Source organism: Acinonyx jubatus, chromosome D2 (assembly GCF_027475565.1).
Source record: "Acinonyx jubatus isolate Ajub_Pintada_27869175 chromosome D2, VMU_Ajub_asm_v1.0, whole genome shotgun sequence".
Classification (NCBI taxonomy): Eukaryota; Metazoa; Chordata; class Mammalia; order Carnivora; family Felidae; genus Acinonyx; species Acinonyx jubatus.
Window position 1 is genome coordinate 76,022,658 of NC_069393.1, and position 27,574 is coordinate 76,050,231.

The window sequence follows — 27,574 nt, forward strand, 5'->3', positions numbered from 1 at the left end:
CGCTGTAGCGGTAGGAGGGCTGGCAGAATTTGCATCCTGTCCCCTTGGATGTCATCAGTATTCTGTGTGTCTGTGTAAGGAAGTACTTGGTAGAAGGTCAATGTGACAGCTGAAGTGCCCACACTTCAGCAAGCTCAGAACATGTCTGGTAGATTACTTCCTCCTTTTCTAAATGATCAGTCATAGAATTATGATGAACACAACGACTCTTAACTTAGTACTTGACGGGGTGAGCAAATCAAGTCCAGTCACAGAACTGTAGATAAGTTATTGTGAATAATTTCTTATGTCACAAACACCCAATAATCTCGGGTGCCAGCTTGCGAACCCTCATGTCTGCATTTCTTCTAAGACATCCAGCCTAAAATATCACACTGGTCCAAACTCAACCATGTCACTAGAATAAAATTTAGAGTTATACAGCTCCCGAAGATCACAGCAATCATTAATGTCCTTATAAATGCTATAATTTTATCCATTTTTTTGCCCATTACAAAACCATCTATGCACCAAATACAAAAAAATCTTTATGACGTATTAAGAATTTTTCACATTTTCATGCACGGTCTGAAAGTGTTATTTAGAACTCAATTTTATTTTATTGTTATTTTTTAAATTTCTTTTGATGTTTATTCACTTTTCAGAGAGAGGAAGAGACAGAGCACGAGTGGGGGAGGGGCACAGAGAAGGGGAAACACAGAATCCGAAGCAAGCTCCAGGCTCCGAGCTATCAGCACAGAGCCCGATGTGGAGTTCAAAACCACGAACTGTGAGATCATGACCTGAGCCGAAGTTGGACACTTAACCAACTGAGCCACCCAGGCACCCCTAGAATTCAATTTTAAAATATATGTATATAAAAGCAAAGTGTTCAATGGTTAAACCATTAAAAAAAAGTTCCCCTACTTTCACTTTATACAAGAAACACATTATCCTAAAAATTTTTTTTAATTTTTTTTTATATTTTTATTTTATTTTTGAGAGAGAGAGAGAAACAGAGTGTGAGTGAGGGAGGAGCAGAGAGAGAGGGCGACACAGAATCCGAAGCAGGCTCCAGGCTCTGAGCTGTCAGCACAGAGCCTGACGTGGGGCTCGAACTCACAAACTGGGAGATCATGACCTGAGCTGAAGTCAGATGCTCAACCGACTGAGCCACCCAGATGCCCCCATCCTAAAATTTTTAAGGAGCCAATCATCACCTCTCTACCAGGTAACAGTTTGGTGTAATCGAAACAGTATAATCATCTTGTCAGTTTACCATGTCAGAACTCTCTGGGAATAGAATAAAAATTAAAGCTGAAAATCTACAATTTCCAGATGTGGGAAAGTATTATTTTGACAAGTTACTATTCGACAGAGCCTGGGATTATGATATTGGTATGGTTTTGAGCCTGAAAGTGTGAAGCACTGAGGATTGTTCAGAAGCTGTCAATCCACAGGCAGGCTGTAGGCTTCTGGGGACGCAGCCTCTGGGTAATACAACGTGGACCACAGCACAAACTCCAGCAGTGATTCTTCTGTATCGGTATGAGCTCACAGGTATAGAGATACTTAAGGTGTTTCAATCCACTACAGTTATCCTTTCTGATGTTCAAACTGGCCATAGTTTGTTTGGCCAGTGAGAGTCAATTTCAGTTGGCCCCTGAGAGCTTCGGATATAATTCTAGTTGCTAATGATAATGTCTATGCCCGCTAATTTCATTTCATCCTCATAGAGACTGTTTATTCTAAAGTTTTCACTATCCTCAGACATCACTGTGTATTTCTGGGCTATAGATTCGACAATCTATCACTAGATGAATTAAGCTTTCATCCAATTATTTAACTGTAGCTTTGGGGAACAGTATAGTCTCTAAGCTTCCTTCCCATAACAACAGCACGAGGCACTTACAAGATGAATGCAAAGAATCACATAAGACAGAATTAAACGTCATCTTTCCAAAGCACTTTTAGTAAAATATCTTCTTAACTGAAAGGCATATTTAAAAAAATGTCTAAAAACTAAATCAAATGCATTAGGAAAAAGGAAATTAATTATATTTTCAGATCAAATTTGGGTAAAAGAACTAAATAAAGAAATGTTTTTTCTTTGTATAACTTGAAGTCACCAGTTCTTAGTAAAAATTATGTCTGCATGTATAATTAAATAAATAATGTTGGTATTAGTAAAAATCATGACAATAAGCTAATCCTTACTGAGTGGTGACTATGGGCTGGGCACTACACCAAGCACTACACATACTGCCTCATTAATCCTTACAATCATCCTATAAGGAGTAGTGATGATTATTCCCATTTTACAGATGGAGACAGTGAGGCTTAGAAAGTCTGTACATACAATAAGGCATGTAACCAAGATTTGAACTCAGCTCTTTGTCTTTGGAAACTTGACCTTAACTGCTTTCTCCTAACGAAATGGTAATTAATGTTTAAATTCTATTTAAAAATACATTTGTAGTCCAACTTTCAATAGTATTTCATTAACAAAACGCATGTTTAAATTGAAGATGTTTACAAACAACTGGAATTATGGAATTATGTTTTAAAAATCCTACTGTTCAGGAGCACCTGAGTGGCTCAGATGGTTAAGCATCTGACCTCGGCTCAGGTCATGATCTCACTGTTTGTGAGTTCAAGCCCCGCATGGGGCTCTCTGCTGTCAACACAGACCCGCTTCAGAGCCTCTCTCCCGTCCCCACCCTGCTACTCCCCCACTCACGTGCACGTACACTCTCTCTCTCTCCAAAATAAACATTTTTTTAAAAATTAAAAAAACTGGGGCGCCTGGGTGGCGCAGTCGGTTGAGCGGCCGACTTCGGCTCAGGTCATGATCTCGAGGTCCGTGAGTTCGAGCCCCGCGTCGGGCTCTGTGCTGACAGCTCAGAGCCGGGAGCCTGTTTCAGATTCTGTGTCTCCCTCTCTCTTTGCCCCTCCCCCGTTCATGCTCTGTCTCTCTCTGTCTCAAAAATAAATAAACATTTAAAAAAAATTTTTTTTAATTAAAAAAACTAAATCCCGGCGTGCCTGGGTGGCTCAGTCAGTTGAGCATCTGACTTCAGCTCAGGGCATGATCTCACGGCTCATGAGTTCAAGCTCTGCATCGGGCTCTATGCTGACAGCTCGGAGCCTGGAGGTTGCTTCGGATTCTGTGTCTCCCTCTCTCTCTGCCCCTAGCCCACTCACATTCTGTCTCTGTCTCAAAAATAAGTAAACAGTAAAAAAATTAAAAAAGAAAAAACTAAACTAAATCCTACTGATCATAAGAAATTGTGAAAAAGATTCTACCCCTGGGTAAAAGGTTGGGGGAACGGGATATCCATAGTTTCTATGACCCCACAGATTACTCACGGACTGCAAAGGGGAAAAAGCAGCTCTACAGACAGATGGACTTGTGATATCCTGAGACTGACACAGCATCACCTCAGGAGTATTCGCACTAAAAAGTTTTACCTGAATAAAATTATGAAGAAATAATGACAAATCCAAATTATGAGACATTTACGAGACACTGAACTCTTCAAAAATGTCAATGTTGTAAAAGCAACAACAACAAAAAAAGCAAAGTTACAGTTGTAGAGTAAATGATACTTAAAAAAAACAAAAAACAAAAAACAAAAACAGGGACGCCTGGGGGGCTCAGTCAGTTAGCGTCTGACTCTTGGTTTTGGCTCAGGTCATGATCTCATGGTTTGGGAGTTCAAGCCAGGCATCGGGCTCTGTGGCTTTTAATTTTCTCCCTCTCTCTCCGCCCCTCCCCTGTTCACTCACGTGCTCTCTCTCTCAAAATAAACTTAAAAAAAAAAAAACCCATAAAATGAAATGAAATCTATAGTCTTTAATAAGATCCCTGATTGAGAGAAAGAAAGAGTATTATTGGGACAACCGGGAAATGTGAATATTAATTTCACATTTGATTGTATTGTTTCAAGAATATTAAATTTCTTGAGCATGATCACGGTACATGGTTTAGTACAAGAGTATCCTTGTCCTTAGGAAACCCGTGCTGAAACACTTAGGATGAATGTCATGATCTCTGAAACTAACTTTAACATAGCGTAGCAGAAAAATACACAGACATGGAAAATTATATATGTATACAAAGAGATGAAGTGGTAAGATGTTGATCACTGGTGGCTCCAGGTGACAGTGTCCAGGTGTTTACCGTACTGTTCTTTCAACTTTTCTGTAGGTGTGAAGTTTTCAAAATTTGGAGGGAAAATCAGATTCGATAAATACATACTTTTCTCTACCATGCATCTGTGCACACTCCATGGCATTCTGTCCCTTTCTTGTAGAACCAACCACATTTGATCTCGCAGGATCGTTGTGCAAGTGTTTACTCTGTCAAAAAGCTATGTGCAGACACGGCCTAGATCTACCTCATCAGGACCAGCGGAGTGACTTACTCACTGAAGATCTTCAAAGTGCCTCATTCAAAGCAGGTCTAGTAAACGAGGGCTGAATTAAACACTTGTTTCTTCTGAGATACTACCATATGGGTGATGATAAATAGTTGTCTACAGTATTAAAAAGGACCCACAACAGAAGTATTTCATGACTGATAAACTATACTATATAATCCCTAAACTTAGAATCGTTTGAAAACTATTAAATAGCTGAAAAGTTAAATTAAAAAAAGTACACAAAGGTGATCAATCACCACTGTTTAGTCTGTAAACCACTCCAGAATAACTCATGGTTATTATGTCATACAGTGTTCTCTTAAAATTACATAGGTAAATTATGTAGGTATTTTAAAATTTGTATCCCAAATTGGGAATGTGTGTTCTAGAGGCACCAGGGTAAATTGATCATTGAACTTCACACAGCAAACTGTCCTGACAAGTGGGTTTTGTGATGACAGGAGAACAGCTATCAGGCGCTGGACGATGAGGATGACCATGATGTTCACTTCAACGTGTACAGGCTGGATCATCAGGACCATAAGATAAAAGCAGGGCAGTGGCATACTGTAAAGTAGGGGTCAGCAAATCATGGCCATGGGCCCAAACTGGCCTGCTGCTCATTTACATATGGCCCACAAGCTAAGAATGATTCTTACATTTTTAATGGTTGAAAATAAATCAAAAGAAAAATACTACTTTATGACAGATGAAAATTATATGACATCCGACTTTCAATGTCCATAAATTAAGTTTTACTAGAGCACAGCCATGCCCATTTGTTTATGTATTTTTTATGGCTGCTTTTGCTACAAAGGCAGACCATATGGCCTGTAAACCTAAAATATTTACTATCTGGCCCTTTATAGAATAAATGCCAGAGACAGAAATTTCAATATCCAGTAGACATCGAGGACCCATGGGTATGTTTATCCTGTGATATTCATGGAGTGCTATGCTTTTGTGTGCTTTTCTGTATGTGTCGTATGCCTCAATAAAAAGGCTTCTTAAAAAAATCCTATTATAGCGAATTTAAGGGTGTATGAAAGAGATAACATTCCCATGTTTCCAAAATTAAACATATAAGACAGTGACTTTCTAAAGGGGCTGTCAGAACCAAGGTTTGATCTCCAGACTATGGATGGGCAGATATGGAAACTACAGAGATCAACCTGAACAAGTCATTTAAAGACAGTTCCAGAAACTAAAAGCAACCTAGGCAAGGAGGCAGTAACAGCAGGACCCAACTCAAGGAGCAGACACACGGACATAGGTTGGGGTTTAACAGTAAGACTCTAGGACCTAGCAGGACTAGAAGAGTGAGGAGAATTAATACGGTTTTAACACTTAAACGGCCACTATGAAAGTGCACAAGCCCAAAGCCATATCCAACTACTCTCTAATCTTACTCATTCGCCAAGATTGAAGGCTTGTGAACTCTATGGCAATACCCACTGGTTAGACCTACTTAATCACAATTTGCTTGAGTATCTTCAATTATAAATAGTACAGAATAATTTACAGTAAACGCCACCACACTCAAAGTGAGCAGGAGTAGTGGCAGATTAACTGAAAATGCCCTTACAGTGTGTATGGAGGAAAATGCACATAAACACGCATACCTTCAACACTTTACTGCACACATCAGCCATTCTTTGATTTAGGATCAAGCCCTTTCTTCGGGGAGGCATCACTGTGACTTTCAGTCACTGGTTCTTTAAAATACAGTGAGAACTTACAGGTTAGGAAGTGAGAATCTTTCCAGATTTTTATGGATTTTTTTTTTTTTTTTTTTACTGGAAACACTTTTAGTTATCTTATCTGCAACTAATTTGGCAGAATTTTTTTTTTAGGATTCATCTTTGAATCTATCTAAAGTGCTCAAATTAAGTTTAATGCAAATAACTACTTTTTAAAACACCGTTCAATGGTTTAATTAATATTCAATTGAGTTATATCATTACAATAACAAGTAAAATTGGCATTAAAAAACTGACGAAACGGACATGCACGTGTACCGAAGCGTAGCGTGCCAGCCATCAGCATGAGACCGCCACGGGCTTCACTGGGTAAGTTTTATGGAGGGAATGGAAGGCATCAACAGATAAAATGAACACATAAATCACAGATTCAAGGCACTGGCCAGGGAGAAGCAAGCCAGAGCCGGGGCTATTAAACCAGGGAACAACACTGCCCTAGACACACAGTGACAGTGTTCTTAGGTTCCGTGGGCAGAGGGAAAGAGCTGAAAAGGTGCGTCTGCAGGAAGATTCGGTGACCCTTCTTAGGGGTGGAAAGGAAAAAGCGGAACAAAGTCGGGACAGAGCCAATGCTTCACTGTTGATGGCCTGAGAGGAAATACAGCTAAAGAAGGAAAAAAAAAAAAAAACAAAAATGGCAAAAGACAATTATCTACTTTCATATTGTTTGACGTGTTCCTCATTTTCCTGTCAGAATGTCCTCTTAAGAGAAATAAATTTTAAAAGAGAACTTTTATTTGCCTTATTACAAAGAGGGCTGACATCACTGAGCTATTCCATTTTCCTTACAATCCTCTTGAGAACTTGCAAACTAAGGCTGGAAGTACTGAAGGAACAAAAGCCACCTGCAGCGCTTTAACTTGAAATTAAAGTAGCCGCAAGAGATCAGCACTACTGACTCCTAAAAGGTAGTACAGAACGTACCAGTGCCTAAATAGATCCAGAGAATGGTGGGAATGGGGAGACTAGCTTACATTTTATCAATTCACAAAAAGAACTGATGGCAATCAAGTCAAATTTTAACGTAACAACTTAAGAGGAACAGAAAAATTAAAATAGAAAATCAACTGGTTTATGTCTCCTGAAACAGAAGTATCCTTCGTTATATGCCAGCGTATGTTTACAAATCTGATTTTAAGCAGCTTCCGGTACATGGCCTTCTTCTACTCTCCACGGAAGAACATTTCCCCAAGGAAGAGACACACTGTGGATGGAATCCTTACTGAATGTGCACAAGAACTAACTCTGCGATAACGTCCCAAAAGGAAACATGCAAAAAGATGTCTGCCGTGCCTTACTTGTAACAAAACAAGTGGAATGAACTTAAACGTATGCTCAGTAAATTACGGCACATTATTATGACACTTGCAGTCACCTAAAATCGGGGGTATGCAAAAAAGGTTTAAGGAGAATGGGACAACACTTGTGAAACCAGTGAGAAAAAGGTGGAAAAGAAAATTGCGTGTATCACCTAATAACCATGCGGGAGAAACAGTCTGCGTAGTTGCCAAAGCCTAAGGACACACAGCAAAATGTCACCAGCGATTAGCTCTGGGTGAGAGAACCGCAAGCAACTTTTATTTTTAATACTCCCTTTATTCCCTTTTCCACAAGAGGAATTACTTTTAAAATTAAAAAAAAAAGGGGAAGGGAAGGGAAGGGAAGGGAAGGGAAGGGAAGGGAAGAAAAGAAAAAAGAATGAGAATGGAAAGGGGAAGAGCATATAGAAGAAAGCAGGAAATAATCATTTCAAGGAAAGGGATTCTGGAACTGCACAAGCCACTCCACTCAGTCACCTTTATAATCCTCGCGGCCCCAGAAGTGAGAACAAATGCCAGCAGTTAAGGAGAGCTGAGAGGTCTTCTCAGAGACGTTTACATATTTTACCTGGGAAAGCAGGTCTGGACTTCAAGCAAGTCCACAATATTCACTAAAATGCAGGAGCCCCTCCACCTCTTGGAGCTGGTAACCCACAACATCATTTTCCCTGCCAAGTGGGAAGCCGAAGACGCACACGCACACGCACAGCCCGGGGGCCACCACTGATACAGTGTCCAGAGGCTTCAACTGGCCAAGCACACCACCAAAAATAACCACTAAGTCCGCACACACGGGTCTATGATGACAGCTACGTCACCATCCACCGTAAGACACACACCCAAGACTTTAAAATAAAAATGAGGGGAAGAAAAATGCAGGTCTTGGGAGGGTTGAGATACGGACTCAGAGGAGCCGTGGCCACTCAGAGCGCTTTCAAAACCTACGCAGAAGCCTTCATATTGGAAATGCACCGCGAGGGCAGTCACAGAGGACAGCAGGCCGCGGCTCTGGCCTAGGTGTGCCCGCGTGCGAGTTCTCCGGCACTAGCTAGCTGTCCGCCCACCGGCCCTCTGTGTCCCGGGCTGCTCATCTATGAGACGGTGACAATGCAAACACCTGTGTCTAGGAATCAACTGTGTGAGTAACTACACAACACTTATTTATGTAGGGGGCGCCCGGGTGGCTCAGTCAGTTGAGCATCCGACCGGCTCAGGTCATGATCTCACAGTTCGCGGGTTTGAGCCCCATTATCAGGCTCTCTGCTGTCAGTACGGAGCCCACTTCAGATCCTCTGTCCCCCTCTCTCTCGGCCCCTCCCCCCCCCAAAATAAAGAAACTTAAAATTCTTTAAACATGAAAAAAATCACACAATATAATCAACTTACTTTCAAGTAAAAAAAACAAAAGTTAAAAAAATAATATGTATTATGTTATGTACGTGTAAATTATATAACCACACACATTCAGGTATCTGTGTGTACATGGTGGGGGGGCGGGGAGAACAACAGGATAGCAGATGGAGTAAAATGTTACCAATAAGTGAATCTGAGAGAAGGGTATGAGGATATCCTTTCTATCACTTTTATTCTTGCACCTTTTCTCGAAGTTAGCAAATATTTCCAAATAATTAAATAAAAACAAGGTCTACCATTTGACTGTTAATTGTAACAGTAAGGCAGTGGGCCCTCTGGTCTTCCTATCTCACCAAGAATACTACGTGAGGGCCTGGGGCGACATCTGCAAGTGGCAAGGTGTCCAAAGTGGAAGTGGATTAACAAAACTATGCTCCCAAAACAGGTAAAACTGCCTGAGTCTCATCTAAGGCTCACCAACTCTACTACTCGGACCTCAACAAAGGACTGAACAAAGCTTTTGGAATGAGTTTATCAGACTTCAGCTGAATGAAAGCAATAAAAAGGGGCGCCTGGGTGGCTCAGTCGGTTGAGTGTCCGACCTCGGCTCAGGTCGTGATCTCGTGGTTGGTGAGTTCGAGCCCCGCACTGGGCTCGCTGCTGTCAGCGCAGAGCCTGCTTTGCATCCTCTGTCCCTCCGTCTCTGCCCCTCCCTCACTTACATTCTCTCTCTCTCAACAATAAATAAACATTTCAAAATAAAGTAATAAAAATACTTAGAATCTCTCTAGATCCTTCTTTCTAGGAATCAATATGAAAAAAAGTTGATCATTCTTATGCTGTTTTTTCTCCCTTGTGAGCCAATTGCAGTGCAACTACAAGGTGCTGAACTAGGATACAGAACCCTGAATACAGAGAAGGCAGAAATGTCCCTTCTCGGAGACTAATTCCAAATTCTTAACTTAAATATGTGGCTACAATCTATGTGACTCCATACTAATACCAGAGGCATTACAGGCACCCCCAGGACGTCCTTTGTAAGTTTTCCTCAGTTCACCCAAAAGTCATGGGAAATAAATCAAAAGATAAGAGAAAATAAACAGTAAGAAAAAAAGGGAAAAGGGATGCATTATTTTGCAGAGTCTCCTTCTAATACTTCTCATTACTTGGCTCACCACGGTGGACATGAGGCCCTTTAAAACTTTTTCCACCTCCAATTCAAAGAAATGCAGCCGGTTAGTTTCAGTGAATTATACATTTCTAATTTTCATTATTTCAACTTCTTATTTTGTTCCCTAAGAATATTAGTGAAAAGCTTCACTGGGGAATTAGTGAAAAAAGAAAATACACATTCTCTACTGTTTGATTTTTTCTACACCAATGCCCTCTCCCTCGCTTCAATCCTTCACCCTAATTTGGTTTGAAAACCAAGTTGAAAATTTTGCCTGGCTTAGCCACACATGTGGTCAGCGGCAACAAGCCCTGGAAAAATGGCTATTCAAACTAAGTTAAACTTGGTAGTTCCAGGTTCTAAAAGCAACTATTACATCACCCAGGAAAAACTATAAACTCATTAGCACCACCTCAGTCTCAGTGCTCACAGAGTTAGGCCAGGAGAGTTGAGACAGCCCTCTGTCTCTGAGGGATAAAGGTCCTTTATCTTCTGGGACAACAAAGATCTGTTTTGTCATCATTTTGTTTTTCAAAATTCTCAGGGAAAACAAAATCTCGACCTTAGCAATCTGTTCCAGTATTTTAAAACTTCAGATAATGTAATGTTCTCTACCATCTACTCACATTCGTTTTTAAGTCTTTCTTCCTTCCTTCCTTTCTTTTTCTTTCTTTCTCTCTTTCTTTCGTAGAATTTATCTCACTAAATACTACACCAAGCCCAGGCACAAACATGGTTAAATAACTACTCGTTTGAACTCCCCATCACAATCTTACCGACAACATCTCAGAAACAGAGGATAAAATGTTTCTCTGACCGGAAAGATTAAAGACTATTCATTGACATGGGTTTTATCTGGTCCTGTTCATACAGAATAATTTACCAGCTCTTTCCTGTCTTATTCTCCATCTCAAACTTGGCTGGGCACATGGTTTATGTGGACACACCTATTAGGTACTGACCACAACACGGAGCACCCAAGGAAACAGCACAGCTGTTGGCCTCTCTAAAGCATCCAGGCTGCTGGGAGACAAGTTTCTTAGTTTGGCACCTGGCCTTGAAGAAACAAAGAAATTCGCTCAGGTGATCCAGTAAGTGGCTGGTACTAATGGTGGAGGGGAACACAACATTTCAGGGAGGCACATAAGAAAATGAGGGCAGAAATCTTACCCATGTAGGGTCAGGCTCCAGACGATTCCAGGCTATCCAGGAAGAAGAGGAAATCCAGGCCAGATGAAGGCCTCATGGGTAACATCATAATTCAAGAACTGGCAAGCAGGTCCAAAAAGAGGTTATCTATGTCCCCTCAGCACCAGAAGGCCCCAATCTGTATTTTCATCTGCTATTTGCCGGCTCTGCTTCTCCTCCCCCTAATCTCGCCACCCTCTCATCTTGGTATCTGTTGATTCACAGACCCCTTTGAAAACCAGATGAAAGAAATCTCAGGACTCTATCCTCAACATAAATGTGCACGTAGACAAAAGTTTGCCCACAATCCAAACTTTATGGACCTGTGCTTATGAAGCCTTAAACTCACTCTGAGCTTTTGCCACGCTTTCTCTAGGTGGCACTGTGTGGGACTATCCCTACTGAGTACTGATCCTCCCTATAATCTCAACCGAAACTTCCTTCGAAGAGAGGATCTCACTGATTTGGTCCCCCACTACTCAGTGGGCAAAGCTTTACTGCCAAGTCCTACGTGACACTAATCCACCCTAGACTGACCACCTTGGCGTCAGGCACTCGTGCCCAGTCCAATAGTGATTAAGATGGTAGTGTTTGATAGTCACTAGGCATGGCGGTCTAAACGCAAAGGCTGCATTTCTTTTGACAGAGTCTATAGGAATAGCAAGTTCCCTCAGGAAAGGGGTATGGGCATGGTGGACATCTGAGCGCAATGGACTTCTCCACGCAGAACATAATAGAAAAAAAAATGGAGGATATTAAGTGCAAACCACCACATGGGTCCCAGATTAAATCATAAAAATTACAGGCACATATATATGTACATATATACCCATGCACATATATATGACTAATGATTGAAGGGATGCCAATAAAGAATGGTTAAGGTGGGATAAGGCAGACCATTGGAGTTTTACATTTATACTGTATTTTACAAGAAAGAAATGAACTTGAAGAAAGAATGAAAGAAGCACACCCCGGTGGACAAAGGTGTGTCTAAAGGCCAATGGTGAGGAATCAGGAAGAAAAAGGGAACCCCTGAAGACCAAGCAGAAGAATCTAGATTTAAGAGAACTGTGTGCGACACCACAGATTTTCTAGCAACATGGACTCGTGCATAGTATAAATCATCCTTAAACGGCTCTGGGGTGACACCGGCACAGGATGGAAGGTGTGGAACAGTCCCCCAGCAGTGGTCATGGAGCTTCCTCTGCTTCTCAGTGTGGTCATTTTCTTTTCTTTTTTTTTTTTAATTAAAAAAAATTTTTTTGACATTTATTTTATTATTGAGAGACAGAGCATGAGCAGGGGAGGGGCAGAGAAAGGAGGAGACACAGAATCCGAAGGAGGTTCCAGGCTCTGAGCTGTCAGCACAGAGCCTAACGCGGGGCTCGAACTCACAAACCGCGAGATCGTGACCTGAGCCGAAGTCGGACGCTTAACCGACTGAGCCACCCAGGTGCCCCTTTTTAATTTTTTTAAAGGTTTATTTACTTTTGAGAGAGATACAGACAGAACCCAAGTGGGGGAGGGGCAGAGAGCGAGGAAGACACAGAATCCGAAACAGGCTCTAGGCTCCAAGCTGTCAGCACAGAGCCCGACGTGGGGCTCAAACTCACGAACTGTGAGATCATGACCCGAGCCGAAGTTGGATGCTTAACTGACTGAGTCACCCAGATGTCCCTCAGCATGGTCATTTTCAATGCACTGCTCTATATCCAAGATAATTATGCTACTCAAGATTGCTTCCCTTTGGCTAATACACAAACTCAGACTGCAAGGCTTTTGAAGTGTCACATACGAGAATCTTATCATTGCCTTATTTTTGCATATGAAGACCTAAGAACCAAGAGAACATCTGTAGGTACAAGAAGGAAAGAAGATCTGTGCCGTGATGTAAAGTCCTGGAGGGGTGGGAACTGGTTTCATTCTAGCATCAACACTGAGGTAGAATACCCAGCAAGATAAACAGTAGTTGAACACGTAAAACATATGTGCTTCTCTAAGACACCTTAGTTCCAAACACGCTAGGCTGAAGCACATCAACACAGAACGTGCCAAACCTCAATCCCAGTAAAGCTGAAAACGAGCATAACCTCCTCTCTGACTACGTCGATGGCAACATTGTGCTTCCGCACTAAAAAAGATGAACTGAATATAGCTGCTAGGATAAGTTCACGTGGCTATTAGGCTGTCAAGTTGTTTTTTGTTTCCTACAAAGCAAGGAAAACAGAATGACTTATAAATACTAAAGACAGACCCTACCATGCATATAAGAACTAGGAAAAGAAAGCATCACATTTTGGAATCTTTGACCTTATTCGTTGTTGTTGCTGTTCCTCCTGAGAGACCTCAAGATTTGCCAGCTATATCTCATAGTACAGAAACATTACATTACTTTTAAGTTGACATGAAGGCCACCCATAAACCCCCTAGAGAAAATTTAAGACAGTCCTGGAGCCATCAGTGAGTATGTGGCTCCACAGGGTTAGGAATTAGAGACAAGAAACCTCTCTTTGGTGGGTCAAACAGGATGGTTTGTTTCAAGACCGTTATGGTGAACCCCAAATTAATCCTTCTGACAGTTCCTTTCTGACAGCAACAGTCAAATTACCCGTGGTAATTCGGCAACAAGCGCTACAGACTTTAATGGCAAGTGGGTGGCCTTTAAACGGGGATTCCAAACCTTGGTAGGACGGAGAATTCTTTGGGCCAGAGGCTGTCATGTGTACAGCAGAACGTGTCGCAGCACCCCGGGCCTCTACTCACTACATGCCAGTAGCACACGCACCCCTCCCCCGCTGTCCTAATTAAAAGGGTCTCTAGATATGGGGCAGGGCTGGGTGCGAAACTGCTCAACTGAGAACCACTGTTTAAGGGCAAGCAGCAACTAGAACTCTGGGTGGGAAGCCTCTCACTGCCCCACTCTAGCTAATATGTTCGATCATGAAATGAGTGAATGGGAGTTAAAAATAGCGTTTAGACTATAAATTTACATAACACAATTATCAAGACTAGGAAAGACTATACCGTATCGTTATCTCAAGGGCTTTACACACAATGAACTTTTTTCAATTAGATACATTTCTAAATCAACCTGTTTAAAAATAAACCTTTTGGGACGCCTGGGTGGCTCAGTCGGTTGAGCATCTGACTTTGGCTCAGGCCATGATCTCACGGCTTGTGAGTTCGAGCCCCGTGTCAGGCTCTGTGCTGACAGCTCAGAGCCTGGAGCCTGCCTCGGATTCTCTGTCTCCCTCTCTCTCTGCCCCTCCCCTGCTCGTGCTCTGTCTCTCTGTGTCTCAAAAATAAATAAAACATTAAAAAAATAAAAATAAAAAAATAAGTAAATAAACCTTTTAATTCAAATATAACCCATATATAATATAATACAGGACTGCCACTTCAGAATTACAAAGTATTTGCAATGCTTTTCCAGTCTGAATAACCAACGCAAGAGTATCTTCACTGCTCACCTGACAGTTCAAACACAACTTTCTCATTACCTTAAAAGAAAACAATCTTTTAATAAACTTACCCTTAATGAATATTGCTGAAATCATAAAGAGATCTATCCTGTAGAAATGCCAAAGGATACCACTTTATTTGGCATAGATATGTACTTTCCCTCTAACCAATAATCCAATTAAGTCATCGTTCTCACATTGCCATCCGTCCATTTGTCCAAAGATTTACTGAACATTTACTATAAATCAGGGATTGTTGCTAAAATTGAATAATACACGAGCTCAAACTCCACCCCCTGAGACGTGTAGAGGCTAAAGAAACAGACAGATGGGAACACAGGGATTTATAATACAATACAGTCCGGCAAGGTTTCAGAGCGGGAGCAAACCGGAGATGAATCTTGTAAAGTGAAAGGAGCAAAGCAGAGCATCACTGTTTTAATATGCTGGCACAGAGAAGGTATTTTAAAAGCATGACACAGAAACCAGAAGTCATTGAGGAAAAGGATTAATAAACTGGGTGACATAAAAAATATTAACTTGCGTATAATAAATTATATGGCATAAACAATGATATAAAGCAAATGACAAAATGGGATGCGACTGGCAAATGAGAAATGTTTGAGATGACAACTGCTAATACACAAAGAACTTTTCATCGTGGTTTGAATCATTCTTGTAACTGAATTTTCACAAAACCTATCATCCCGTTTCAATGAAAGAGGTTCTCTGCATCTCCACGACCTTTTATTTTTTAAGTTATTTGGAAGAAATGTACAAGAGCAAATGACTTACTTGCACAGACCTTGGTACTGAAATCAAACATTCCCTGTAGAATAGGCTGGCCAGTGTCACTCTATAGGGAGAAACCTAAAGTTAAATAAGGTATTTGCTCATTTAACAGAATCAAGATTAAGTCTCAAAAAGGGGAAGCCGAGACGTTTTATCACGATACAAATATGACGACACAGAAGTTATTTAATTGAATTCTTTATTAAACTGGTTATGTTTAGGGCAGTGCCCTTAAGAAACTAAGAGTAATTACTCATCTGGGAGAAAAAAATTCAGTCCTGGCATTTAGCACAACCATACACAAAAAATTGCAGATTACTGAAGAGTGAAAGGTAAAACTGAAATTCTTAGAAGGAAAGAAAACATTTCCATGGCCACAGAAAAGGCAAAATTTTCTTGAACCCAACACAAAAGCCCTAAAGATAAATTGGACTACATTAAAATTAGGAATTTATGCTCATCAAAAGACACCATTAAGAGGAGAAAAAAAAAAAAAAAGCAAGGAGTGAGTGGAAGAAAGTATCTGTAAAACATGCATGCAACAAAGGATTCTCATCCAGAATGCTAGAAGGACCTCTACAAATAAGAGACCGACAACAGATAAACGGGCCAAAGGCTTGAAGAGACAACTCACAAATGGCCAGGAGACATATGATAAAGCCTTCAACTTTGTCAGTCAATGTCAAAATGCAAATCAACACCACGGTGCACCCCCCACGTTCCACTATCAGGATGGGAAGCACCTGGACCTTTCCTCTGCTGGGAGTAAAAGTGTAAATGAATACAGTCACTTAAACGACGGGCAGTAGGAACTAAACCTATGATCTAGCAAGTCCATACCTAGGTCTAAGCCCATCAAAAATACCTACACATGTCCAACCAAAGACATGTCTTCACATTGCACTTCCATTAGCCAAACCTAGAAACAGTCCATCCCTAGGAGAATGGGCGTACAGGCAATGAGAATAAACCACCTACTGTTACACACAACCACATCAATAAACCTCACAAATATACTGCTGAGTGGAACAAGTCAGTCACAAAATAAAATACAATGAGTGATTCCACGTAAAATATAAAAACAGGCAAGATGAATCTGCTGTGGTTATCTTTGAGGTGGGATAATAATCAATGGGGGCATGAAACAGGCTTGTGGGGGGCTGGCATATTCTGCTTCTTGATCTTGGTGTTGGTTGCACAGTTGGAGACTGACAATTTATCAAGCTGTGCAATTAAGAACAGTGCACATTTCTGTAGACACATCACATTTCAATAACCAGTTTAAAAAAAAAACAACCCACAGAGAGGCAGCAGAAAGAATTCTTGGAAAATCTAAACCGGACCCCTGAGAGAGGACTTCACATTTTTCCTAAGCTCAGTGCTCCAACTAGAGGACCCACGAAGAAGCCAGCTCCCTACACACTTCTATATACCGCTTTTCCTTCACTTCCCAGTTTTATTCCTTCAGACAGATGCCTGCCTTCCACATGCAATGCACGTCAGTAAAGTCACTGAGCACCTTGTATGTGCCAGTTAATGTGCTGGGCACTGAGGACAGCGACAGATCAGCCCTGGTCTGCTCGAGGACCTGACAAGCAGGAACCATGTCTGATCACATTCCTCTTGCCTTGGCATCTAGCACGACGTCTTCTACAGAGCAGGCCCTCCACAAACACTGACTGATCACGTACACCTACAAACAACTGGACCGCAAAGAGAGCTACAGGTAACACACTCGGAAATGACAAGAGTTCACAGGATCTGAAAGGCTGCCCCGGCTTCGCTCAGCGCCCAGGGAGGAGAGCTGGTGGGGGCAGCCGGGAGGAGATACAGAGACTGGCTTCCCTGAAGAAGTGGCACAGGACTGTGGTCTGGAAAGGACGCTCCCAGCTGGGGACAAGAACACGGCGGGACAGGAACAGGAGGCAAGAGGCAGCACAAGGCCTGGCGGGAGGGAGGCTCCAGAGCATGTAAAGTCGTGCCTGACAGCTGGGGAAAGGGGTTGTGGGCAGGAGAAAAGCAAACTTTCTTTTTCAGGAGGTCAGGGCAGAGCTCGGTGGTAGTATTTTCCAAAAGCTCCAAAGACCATGGCTGTTTTTCAAGGATTAGAAATCATGCACTGCACCAAGCTCATTATTTCACTGTGGACAGACGGGAGAAGGATGGGAAAAGACACACGATCAAATACACTTCTATTCCCCAGTTAACATTTACTTTTAGTTAATATGCAAGCATTTTAGGATACTTCAAAATTACAAGTTGTAACTCATAACTCTGATAAACAAAGCCATTTATACGAACTTCAATTCAAACTCCCCCTTATTTCACTAAAATTAAAATGTGAGGAGAGCCTGGCGGGCTCAGTCAGTAAAGCATGTGACTCTCGGTCTCGGGGTTGTAAGTTGAAGTCCCATGTTGGGTGTAGAATTTACTTTAAAAGATAAAATCTTTTTTGAAAAAATATGAGTTAATTCAAACTCTGGGCAAGCTAAGCATATTGAACTTCAATTTTCTCATTTGTAATGAGAAACTTAAAAACACATGACCCATAAGGAACTGCTTTTTGACTCTGATGTGGCAAATTTCCACCTGTGACAATTTTAGAAGCAAGAATTTGTGATGAGCATGTGAATTCTTTTACCTCCCACGGCCTGCAGGAGGCATCAAAAATCCCTTACTAAAATTATTCGGTGGTCATTTTTTCTACTGACTATGTCTAACTCACTGGACATTTAACATCCAAAAAAGAGATGCTGAGTCAAAAACCCCAGAGTTTTGTTCTGTGCTGTGGGTAGCTGATGAGATCATTTGTATTTCTTTCAGACCAACAGTAGCAAAGTCACTACCACGTGTACCCAAATGCATCACCCCGGGCTGCAATACTGTAGTAAAATAACACATGCTAATTTGTCTGGTCAGGAAACTGAAATGCGTGGGAGCTTGTGGGAGCTTGGGGATTTCAACAGCCCGTGATTCTGCAGATGCAGCTTTGTAAACCCCAAGTTTTTCCCGTAGCTGCTTTTGTAACAGTAATGCCAGCTACCTCCTTTCAGGCAAGCCCCTGCAGAATTCCAGGGGTGCTGTCTGACCACGATCGTGCTGAGGCACCGAGCTGAAGAATGATTAATCACAGATGAATTCGCTTTTTGTTTCTTTTCTGACATTTCCGAACCCTTTCTGATGTTTCAACTATCTGATGTCTGGCCATGTCATGCTACCAAAGCAGACTGCCTGAAGTCACTGTTTACTTTGGCCCCCATACAAGTCTGGATAAGAATTTAGTCAAAACACCTCTTTCACATCACAGAATGGCCTTACGGCAGAACTCCGAGAGACAACACGAAGGAGTTTTAAACATTACACCTACCGTCATTTCTATTTACTCCAATTTCTACTTTTAAGGAAATCGAACAGTTTTAAAACGTATGGGAAGGGGTCACACTGGAGGAGTATAAACTAAGCTTTACAGGTAAACATTAAACAGTTTGGAAGCACGGGAAAACTCATTTAAAAAGTGTTTAGAAAACAAACCAGACAGATTTAAACCAACAGCTCGATTTTTAAGAGCATATAAAATAATAATGTATGGCTGTATATGCATATAAACTATATAGCATATCTATATAAGCTGTATAATGCCCCTATAAAATAAACAAGCACAAAGCAGCAGCCGCGTTCCTGGTGGTTAGGCAGAGTGAAGAGAAAACCTGCTCAGGTGCTCACCCTCTGAGATTCCCTGCGCTCCAGAAAGTGACTCCCCCCATCACCAAGCAGAGTTGTGCTCAGTCAGTTCCCTGCCCCTCACCAGCGGCAGGCTCAGGAACAGACAAGAGGCACAACTCCAAGAGGTAAAATGAGCGAAGTGGGCCAGGAGGCTTCCTGGTGAGAGATACACACCACCGCACACACGTTGGGAGCACTGCTGTCAAAGAAAACCAGAAAATCACATGCGTGGCTGAGAAGGCGGGGAAATCAGAACCTGTGTGCACAGCCGCCACGGAAAACAGTGTGGTGAGTCTTCAAAAAGTTACACATAAAACTGCCATATCATCCAGCAATTCCACTTCTGGGAAGATACATAAAGGAACTGAAAGCAGAAACCCGAACAGGTATCTGCACACCCGTGTTTGTAGCAGCATTACTCACAGTTGCCAAAAGGTGGGAACACCCCGAGCGTCCGTCAGCCGGTGAACGCATAAACATAATGTGGCATATGGGTACAATGGGGTGTTATTTGCCTTAAAAAGGAGGGAAATTCTTACACTTGCTACAACATGGAAGAACCGCGAGGACATCATGCTAAGTTAAATAAGCCAGTCACGAAACGATAGACAGTGCAGGACTCCAGTCACAGGAGGCACCTAGCACAGTCAAATTCAGAAACGAAAGTAGAATGTGGTCACCAGGGGGCTGTCAGGGAGAGAGCGGGGAGCTACTGTCTCACAGATACAGAGTGTCAGTTTTGCAAGCTGAGAAGAGTCCTGGAGATGGATGGTGGTGGTGGTGGCTGCACAGCCACACGAACGTAACCTCTAGAACCTCTAGGACGTAACCTCTAAAACCGTACACTTCAGAATGGTTAAGATGGCCAATTTTGTTACATATATTTGACCACAATAAAAATATTTGTTAAGAAAAAGAGAGGCACAGGAGAAGAAGACGTAGCTCTTTTCTGATTCTAGCCACTACGAATGGCCTGTGATGCCCAAATGGGCAGCCCAAATGTCCTTCTGGGCACCACGAGAGAAGCAGAGCTGGAAGACGGGCGTCACCGGGCTCGGCGGCCAGAAAGCTGCACCCTCCCCGCCTACTGTGGCAGGAGTACTCCTCCAGGGAGAGACTCTTCTAGGTTGAAAACACAATTTCTGTTCATGTCAGCCAGCTCCTGAGCCCCCAAACTGGCACTGATTTATGCTACAACTATACCGAATCCCATGAACGTGGCCATGATTATCACAACAGTTAATGTGAACACTAATAACATATCAAGAAATTTCCTTTCATTAATGACTATTTTCAGCCCTCATTCAATTCATCTGTGACTATCCTATGCCTTACTTCTAAGACTATAGGCCCAGACAAAACACATCTTACTCTGGGGCACCTAGGTGGCTCAGTCCATTGAGTGTCTGCCTTTAGCTCAGGTCATGATCTCAAAGTTCGCGAGTTTGAGCCTTGTGTCAGGCTCTGTGCTGACGGCTCGGAGCCTGGAGCCTGCTTCGGACTCTGTGTCTCCCTCTCTCTCTGCCCCTCCCCTGCTCACACTCTCTCTCTCTCAAAAACAAAGAAACAGTAAAAAAAAAAAAAATTTAAAAAAACATGATCTTACCATGCAATGTTTTTGTAAATCAATCTTTTACACACACATACACTCACACGGAAAATCATAAGAATTCATTAAAAATGCATGTCAGAGAATGTGATGCACAAAAATAATAGTGCTATAAGCTACCCAACCACGCACACTCCGAGAGGAGAATTTACGGCAACGTGCTCCACTTACGTAACTATGAAGACGGCCACGAGATGATTTTCATCTTGCAGTGTTCATCACTAGCAAGACAAGCAAAATCAAAACACATCATCATGTCAAGAAATGCGTTGTAGGCTCGAGTCAGGGTATTAAATGAAATGCCTTACAAAGATGAATTCACCTAAGCCAACTCGGCACATCTCTAGGTATGAACACATATGGAAATGAAGTGACTTTGCCAAAACTCTCACATTGAGCCATCACAAACTTCTCAGATCAGTTCGGCTCAATTCAGGGTCAATTCTGTCTGAGCCTGCACAGCTCAACACAGAATGATTTCTATCTACATGGACATCTCCACCTCTAAGTGATCTCCATCCTACAACATGTGTTTCACTCGTCTGCTACCGAGTACTAAACCACTCCAAATCTCAGTGGCTGAAAACCACACTAATTTATTATTCCTCGTGATTCTGTGAGTTGGCTACAGCTCAGTCAGGGGGTTCTCGCGTCGGTATCTCTTAGGCTCAATCAAGGTAGCGGCATGCAGCCAGAAGCTCGGCGGGGGCTGAAACCCCCAGGATGCTGCTGCCATCTCTGTCCAGCAGCAGTCGGCCCTTTTACATGATGACGGCTGGCTCCCCCGGCAGAGGAAGGGAAAGCTGCCAGCCCTCTTAAGGTGTGGGCCTCAAGCCCCCCGAGAGTTCGTTCCGTGGTATCCTGTTAGTGCAAGTCACAAGGCCAGTCCAATTGAGGGAAACAGAATCTACTTCTGATGGACGGAACAGCACGCACACACCAGGTGAGAGGAACTGACGACGACACCCTTGGAAACCAGCTACCGAGCCACAGTCCTCCCTACACATGACGAGAAACTTCAGCATGCCTTTGTGAAAACCCATTACTCAATAAAAAGAGAGCAGGTAAAACCCGCTCTTCTGCGTACCCTGGACCTGCCGTTACATGCTTTCACTTGCTCTACTTCATATAATCGGTGTACTAGACGGTAAAGGCTGTAACTGAACAGGCCCAAATCTACGCGAGAAAAATCCAAATGAAACATTGCTCTGGTCTCGGGTCCGGTTCGGTACCCCTGGGCGCCACTTCACGCACTGTGCGATCTACGTGCCCCCTCGGCTATAACCTCCATCAGGGCGGGGCATCCGCACCGTTTACAGCTGTATTCCCAGTGTCTGCAGGATCTACGACACTGCCCCTTCTCAGTGACCGAAAATACGCTTATTTGAAGATCTACTCCTTCTTTCTTTCTTTTTTTTTTTCAACGTTTATTTATTTTTGGGACAGAGAAAGACAGAGCATGAACGGGGGAGGGGCAGAGAGAGAGAGGGAGACACAGAATCGGAAACAGGCTCCAGGCTCTGAGCCATCAGCCCAGAGCCTGACGCGGGGCTCGAACTCCCGGACCGCGAGATCGTGACCTGGCTGAAGTCGGACGCTCAACTGACTGCGCCACCCAGGTGCCCCTCCTTCTTTCTTTAATACCCAATAGGAAACACTTCTGTCGATTGTTCAATGTGGCAAAAACATGCCGTTACTGATGCTTTAAACACTTAGCTATGCTCCAAGGAAGAAGATATACTTTTAACTACCATTGTAGTTATATGCTAAATTTACCCTCACTAAACCTTGAAAACGAGAGATTTTACAATAGTGTGCCATTCATTTTCTGTGAGTTATCTTTTGCTGGTGTCTAGTTCTGGGCCCTCAAATTGCAATGTGAACTATTCATGCCGGAACCGGCATCTACCTTGCGATTTTGAACAGCACATTTCTGATTGAGAATTCCCACTTTTATAAGCAGTTGTGCTATTCCTTCATAACTGAGAGTTCTCATTTGCTGAAAATATAATAAAATATCCTCTGGTGAAGCGAAAATATCTATAAGTGGAACAAAATAGCCATTTTATTCTGCCCACAAACATCTGAGCTCAGACTTTTTCGGCCCTCAATGGACAAGGCCAAAATGAAGAGATACCCTGTGGCACAACACGGGACTGATTCCTGAGAGGTTCACCACTCTTAGCACCAACCCCAAGAGTTCAGGTCCACTTCCCTCCAAACAAAAGGCAAGTGTCCACAATTCTACAAATTTCCATAAAGGGAGGCAGAACTGGTGTGAACTAGCATAAGCCTCTGCTTCTCCCCAGCATCTGAACTAAACTAAGAAGTCTGGTTAATAGCACAAGCAGGCCACTTGGAAATTTGGGTGCCATTTATCAGCATATAAACACAGAACCTTGACAGGTCTCAACGAAAGCACAAGTAATGATTCTGTGCATGCTACCCAACTGGGAAGGTGCTAACCTATCAGTGCAAGAAGATTCTACACTCAAGTTGAGATAAAAACACAATATATCCTGGGGTGCCTGGCTCGTTGTTGGTAGAACATACAACTCCTGACCTCAGGGTTGTGAGTTCAAGCCCCACACTGGGTGTAGAGCTTACTTAAAAACAACAACAACAACGATATATCTCATTTCCACATCATTCCCATTTTACAGTTGCAAAAACCGAGACCAGCTATGGTTAAGCAACTTCTCCAAAGTGTTGCACACTCCTGTACCGCCACCTCCCTTCGATGCCAGAGTACTTAGCGGTATTCCATGATATCCAGTCATAGTCCATTAGAACTGCCTGCATGTCTTAACGAAGTTCTAACCTATTTGCTAAGCAGAAGCTATCCTATTCACACTCAGTAAACACTTGTGAAACAAATGAGGGAGCTTCTCACTATTCTACATGCTTCTCAACTCTCAGAGCTAGTATTGCTTCTCATGAAGTCAGTAAATGTCTACTGAAAGTTAAACATCTCCTGTGTGGCAGGCACTGTTAGGTACTTGCATACGTGACGAAGATAAACATCACGAGGGTCTCAAGAGCATATGCACAGGAGACAGACTTGAATTTTGGAAAGAACTGTAGACTGCTAAGGGAGGAGGGGGTGGGGTGGCTGGGTGGTCAAATCTAGCCTTAGTGTCCAGTACAGGTTATTGGAGCAAGTGACCGCTAGGCTGCGGAACGATGAATGAGGAGTTTGCAAGCATGGAGGATGTATAGAGAAAGAGAGAGAAAGAGAAACAAGAGATCAGTAAGGGTAAAGGGAACACCCAGCTGAAAGATTCCAGTCACTCAGCCTTAGACGTTCCAGGACCCAGGTAACAAAGCGTAGATACGAACTTCTTCAATATGAGTGATTCTCACTTTAATAAACAGAAAAGAGCCAACTTTAAAATGAGAAGTAATCATTTTTCCAGTTCATTATTAGGCTCTGAGATGTGAAAAATTAATATGGTGTGGTGGTTCTCAAGCTTGCCTTCACATTAGAATCCTCTGAGCATTAAAAAAACAATTGATGCCCATGGTTGAGCCCCAAATCTTAGAAGATAGGGCCCAAGTATCAGTATCTTTTTAAAGTTCCCCAGGTCATCCTATGGGGCACCTGAGTGGCTCAGTTGGTTGAGTGTCCGACTCTTGATTTTGGTTCAACTTATGATCCCAGGGCCATGTGATCGAGCCTCGCATCAGGATTTGTGCTAAGTGTGGAGCCTGCTTGAGATTCTCTCTCTTCTCTCTCTCTCTCTCTCTCTCTCTCTCTCCCCCTCTCCCCCATTGGAACGTGTGCACACACTCTCTCTCAAAAAAAAAAAAAAAGTTCCACAGGTCACCCTAAAGTACAGCCAAATGGATGACAGCAACAACTCAAAAGCAAAGCAGCACTGAGCCTTGGTCTGGTCCTGAAATGACCCCTCACCTTCCCATGGGCTGACTTCCTGTCAATCAAATCTCAGCCTCAATATGACTCCTCAGAGTGGCCCGCCCTGACCCCGACTCTAAAGGAGCCACACCTAGTATGTGCCACATAACACAGTGCTTATTCCTGACGTCTGTCTTATTATCTTGCTGTAGGTGTTCCAACAGAATGGAAGTTCCTTGAGGCTAGGGATCTTGCTGCATTTCCAGTAGGAGGTCAGGAAGTACTTTATGAATGAACGAATGAAGTAAGCCAGAGGACAGGTAGGCATGGGGGTATCTCTCATGGAAATGGAATTTAAAAAATAATATCCTGAAGCTATAATTCTGAGAAATTTCGGTTGCGTATGATTAAGCCAGACTGACCGAACGGCACGGAGAACATTTTTTAATTCTTAGCTAAAAACTAGACAAGCCAGATGTCTATTTCCAAGCAGAGCTCTAACTAAGGAGACTGAAGAACACACAGCATTTACTCTGGACTGGAGTCAACAAAGGTGGGATTAAAAGTCTTCATGCAGAGGGAAGGGGGGATGAAAATATGGTCACCATTTCCATGAATAGCAAAAAAAGAAGAAATAGGTCAAAATACGGAGCAATTAAGATTTGAGCTTAGGCATGAGGGAAATCCTGCGACACTACAGCAGCCATTACAGATGAGAAGTAAAAGTAAAATTTCTGCGGGTCCCTAAGACTGGCAAAAAAAATGCTTCCATTTAGAAGGGTCGCGCACAAGTACACAGAGAAAGATGAATATCCAAGATGGCTAGAATTTTCTTCTGATTGTTATTATTGTACTACAATATCTATAGTACCTGAGCTTCCTACCTGAGCTTCTTTAGATCTGGTACCACAAAAATGAGCCAGAAGGAAAAAATACCAGTAAGAACAGTACCAAGTAAGTATTTTTGGAAAGCAGAAATATGTCCGTGCTTTTCCTTCTTCATAGAATATATGTTTAGGGGCATGTGGGTGGCTCAGTCAGTTAAGCATCCGACTTCAGCTCAGGTCATGATCTCGCGGTCAGTGGGTTTGAGCCCCACGTCGAGCTCTGTGCTGATGGCTCGGAGCCTGAGGCTTGGAGCCTGCCTCGCATTCTATGTCTCCCTCTCTTTCTGCCCCTCCCCTGCTTGTGCTCTGTCTCTCTCTCAAAAAATAAATAAACATTTAAAAATTTTTAAAAAAGAACATATGTTTGGACCTATCAACTAAATTAATAATGCAGGCATAAAGGAAATATTCGAATATTAAATTCACGAGTTACCTACGATGTACACTTAAATATGAGATGAAATGCCAGCAGAGTGCCTTGACCAGACTACCTGGGCTGTCAGCATAAAACCAGCAAGGTAATGTGTATCACCCTTCTTTCAAAGCCAGTTCTGTTAGATCCACAGCTTCTAACAATGGAACATCCCTTCCCCATACTTTCCGTACTTAACATCAACACTCTGGAACCACTTTTGTTCATTCCCATATATAGTTAATCACCAAGTTTTACGGAGTATTCCTTTGTACGGGGGAGGGGGGGCGGGGGGAGAGGGAGGGGAAATTTACGGGTTAACAAGATTTAAGAGATCTACCAACCAAACTGTACAGGCCTCGTCTGGGTTCAAAGTCAAACTGCAAAACAAACGGACACTGACTAGATACAGAAAGGTACTTAGAAATACCGTTAATACTTTTGAGGTGTGATGATGAGACTGCGTGTATTTTCAAAATGCTCTTGTCTTTTAGAAATACACACCATGAACAGATGAAATGATATTCTGGATTTGTTCCAAAATAATTCAAAAGATGATGGAGGAGGGAATGGGGAAGAAAGAACAGATGAAACAAGAGGCACTGATGGGCTGAAGCTGGATAATAGGTACACGGGGTTCAAGTACACTTTTCAATTTGGTTTATGTTTTAAAAATTTCCCTACCTTAAAAAAGTCATAACTTATATATTCGAATATGTTTTTTGATGTATAAATGCGGTGCACTTGGCCGGGAAAAGGGTTCCCAGCTGCCTAAATACCTCAGAGAAGCTTTCAAGTCATTCAGAGTCCTCTGGTTACCCATTTTTTATAGGACTAGGCCCTGGGCAAATCCTTACCTCTCTGCTCCTTCTCTTTGCTATGTGCTTCCCCATCAGCCCTACTCTACATCAGGCCACTTACCAAACCACTGGCCTGACCTGTTTTCATATAAAATGCTTCCCATCTTCACCTAGATTACAAATTGGCAGAGGAAGATTCATGTTTACATCTTTTTGCCTCTTCAGAGCTTAAAGCAGTGTTCTAAGTAGAGCAAAGGTGTTCGGTTACTGCTTTTCAGGTGGGCAGGATATAGGGAGTCTGCTCCTTCACACCTCTCTGTACTTCCCAGAGTTTTTACACACAGTAGGCCACTAATCCTTAGGAAACATCAAAGAGTTTCAATAAAGAGAATATAAAAGGGAAATTCTGAAATACAGTTAAATCTCACAATAGTACGATGAATTACAAAGTCAGAGCGGTAAATGCCGTGGTTCTCACTACAGAAAGCTTAATTTCTGAGGCAGCAAAGCGTTATCCTTAATTAACCCATGTTCAAAGCCCAAATCCTGTGCCCTGAGACAAAAATTATATTAAGGATTCATCTTTCTATAATGAAAACCTTATAAACATTTGCATTACTATTATTATTTTTATTATTGAAAATACCTCACTGCTTACATTGAGCTCCAATTTTTCTGGACTTTTGTGACTGGGTCCAAAGGAAACAAAGCTAAAACAGAAGGGAGGGACAAAATAAATGGGGCCGGTGGGGGGGGGGGGAAGGGTCAGGGTCCACCCGGAAATGGTAGATTCCTACTAGTGGGTATACCCCAAGTAAGCAGGGCCCTGCTGAATGT

At 42.4% G+C, this 27,574-nt stretch overlaps 1 protein-coding gene across 7 annotated transcripts in view; it reads right to left on the reverse strand.

Moving 5' to 3' along the window:
* Positions 1–27,574, reverse strand: part of ATE1 (arginyltransferase 1) — a 156,085-nt gene that overhangs the window by 53,098 nt on the left and 75,413 nt on the right. The gene's annotated exons all lie outside the window — the stretch shown is intronic.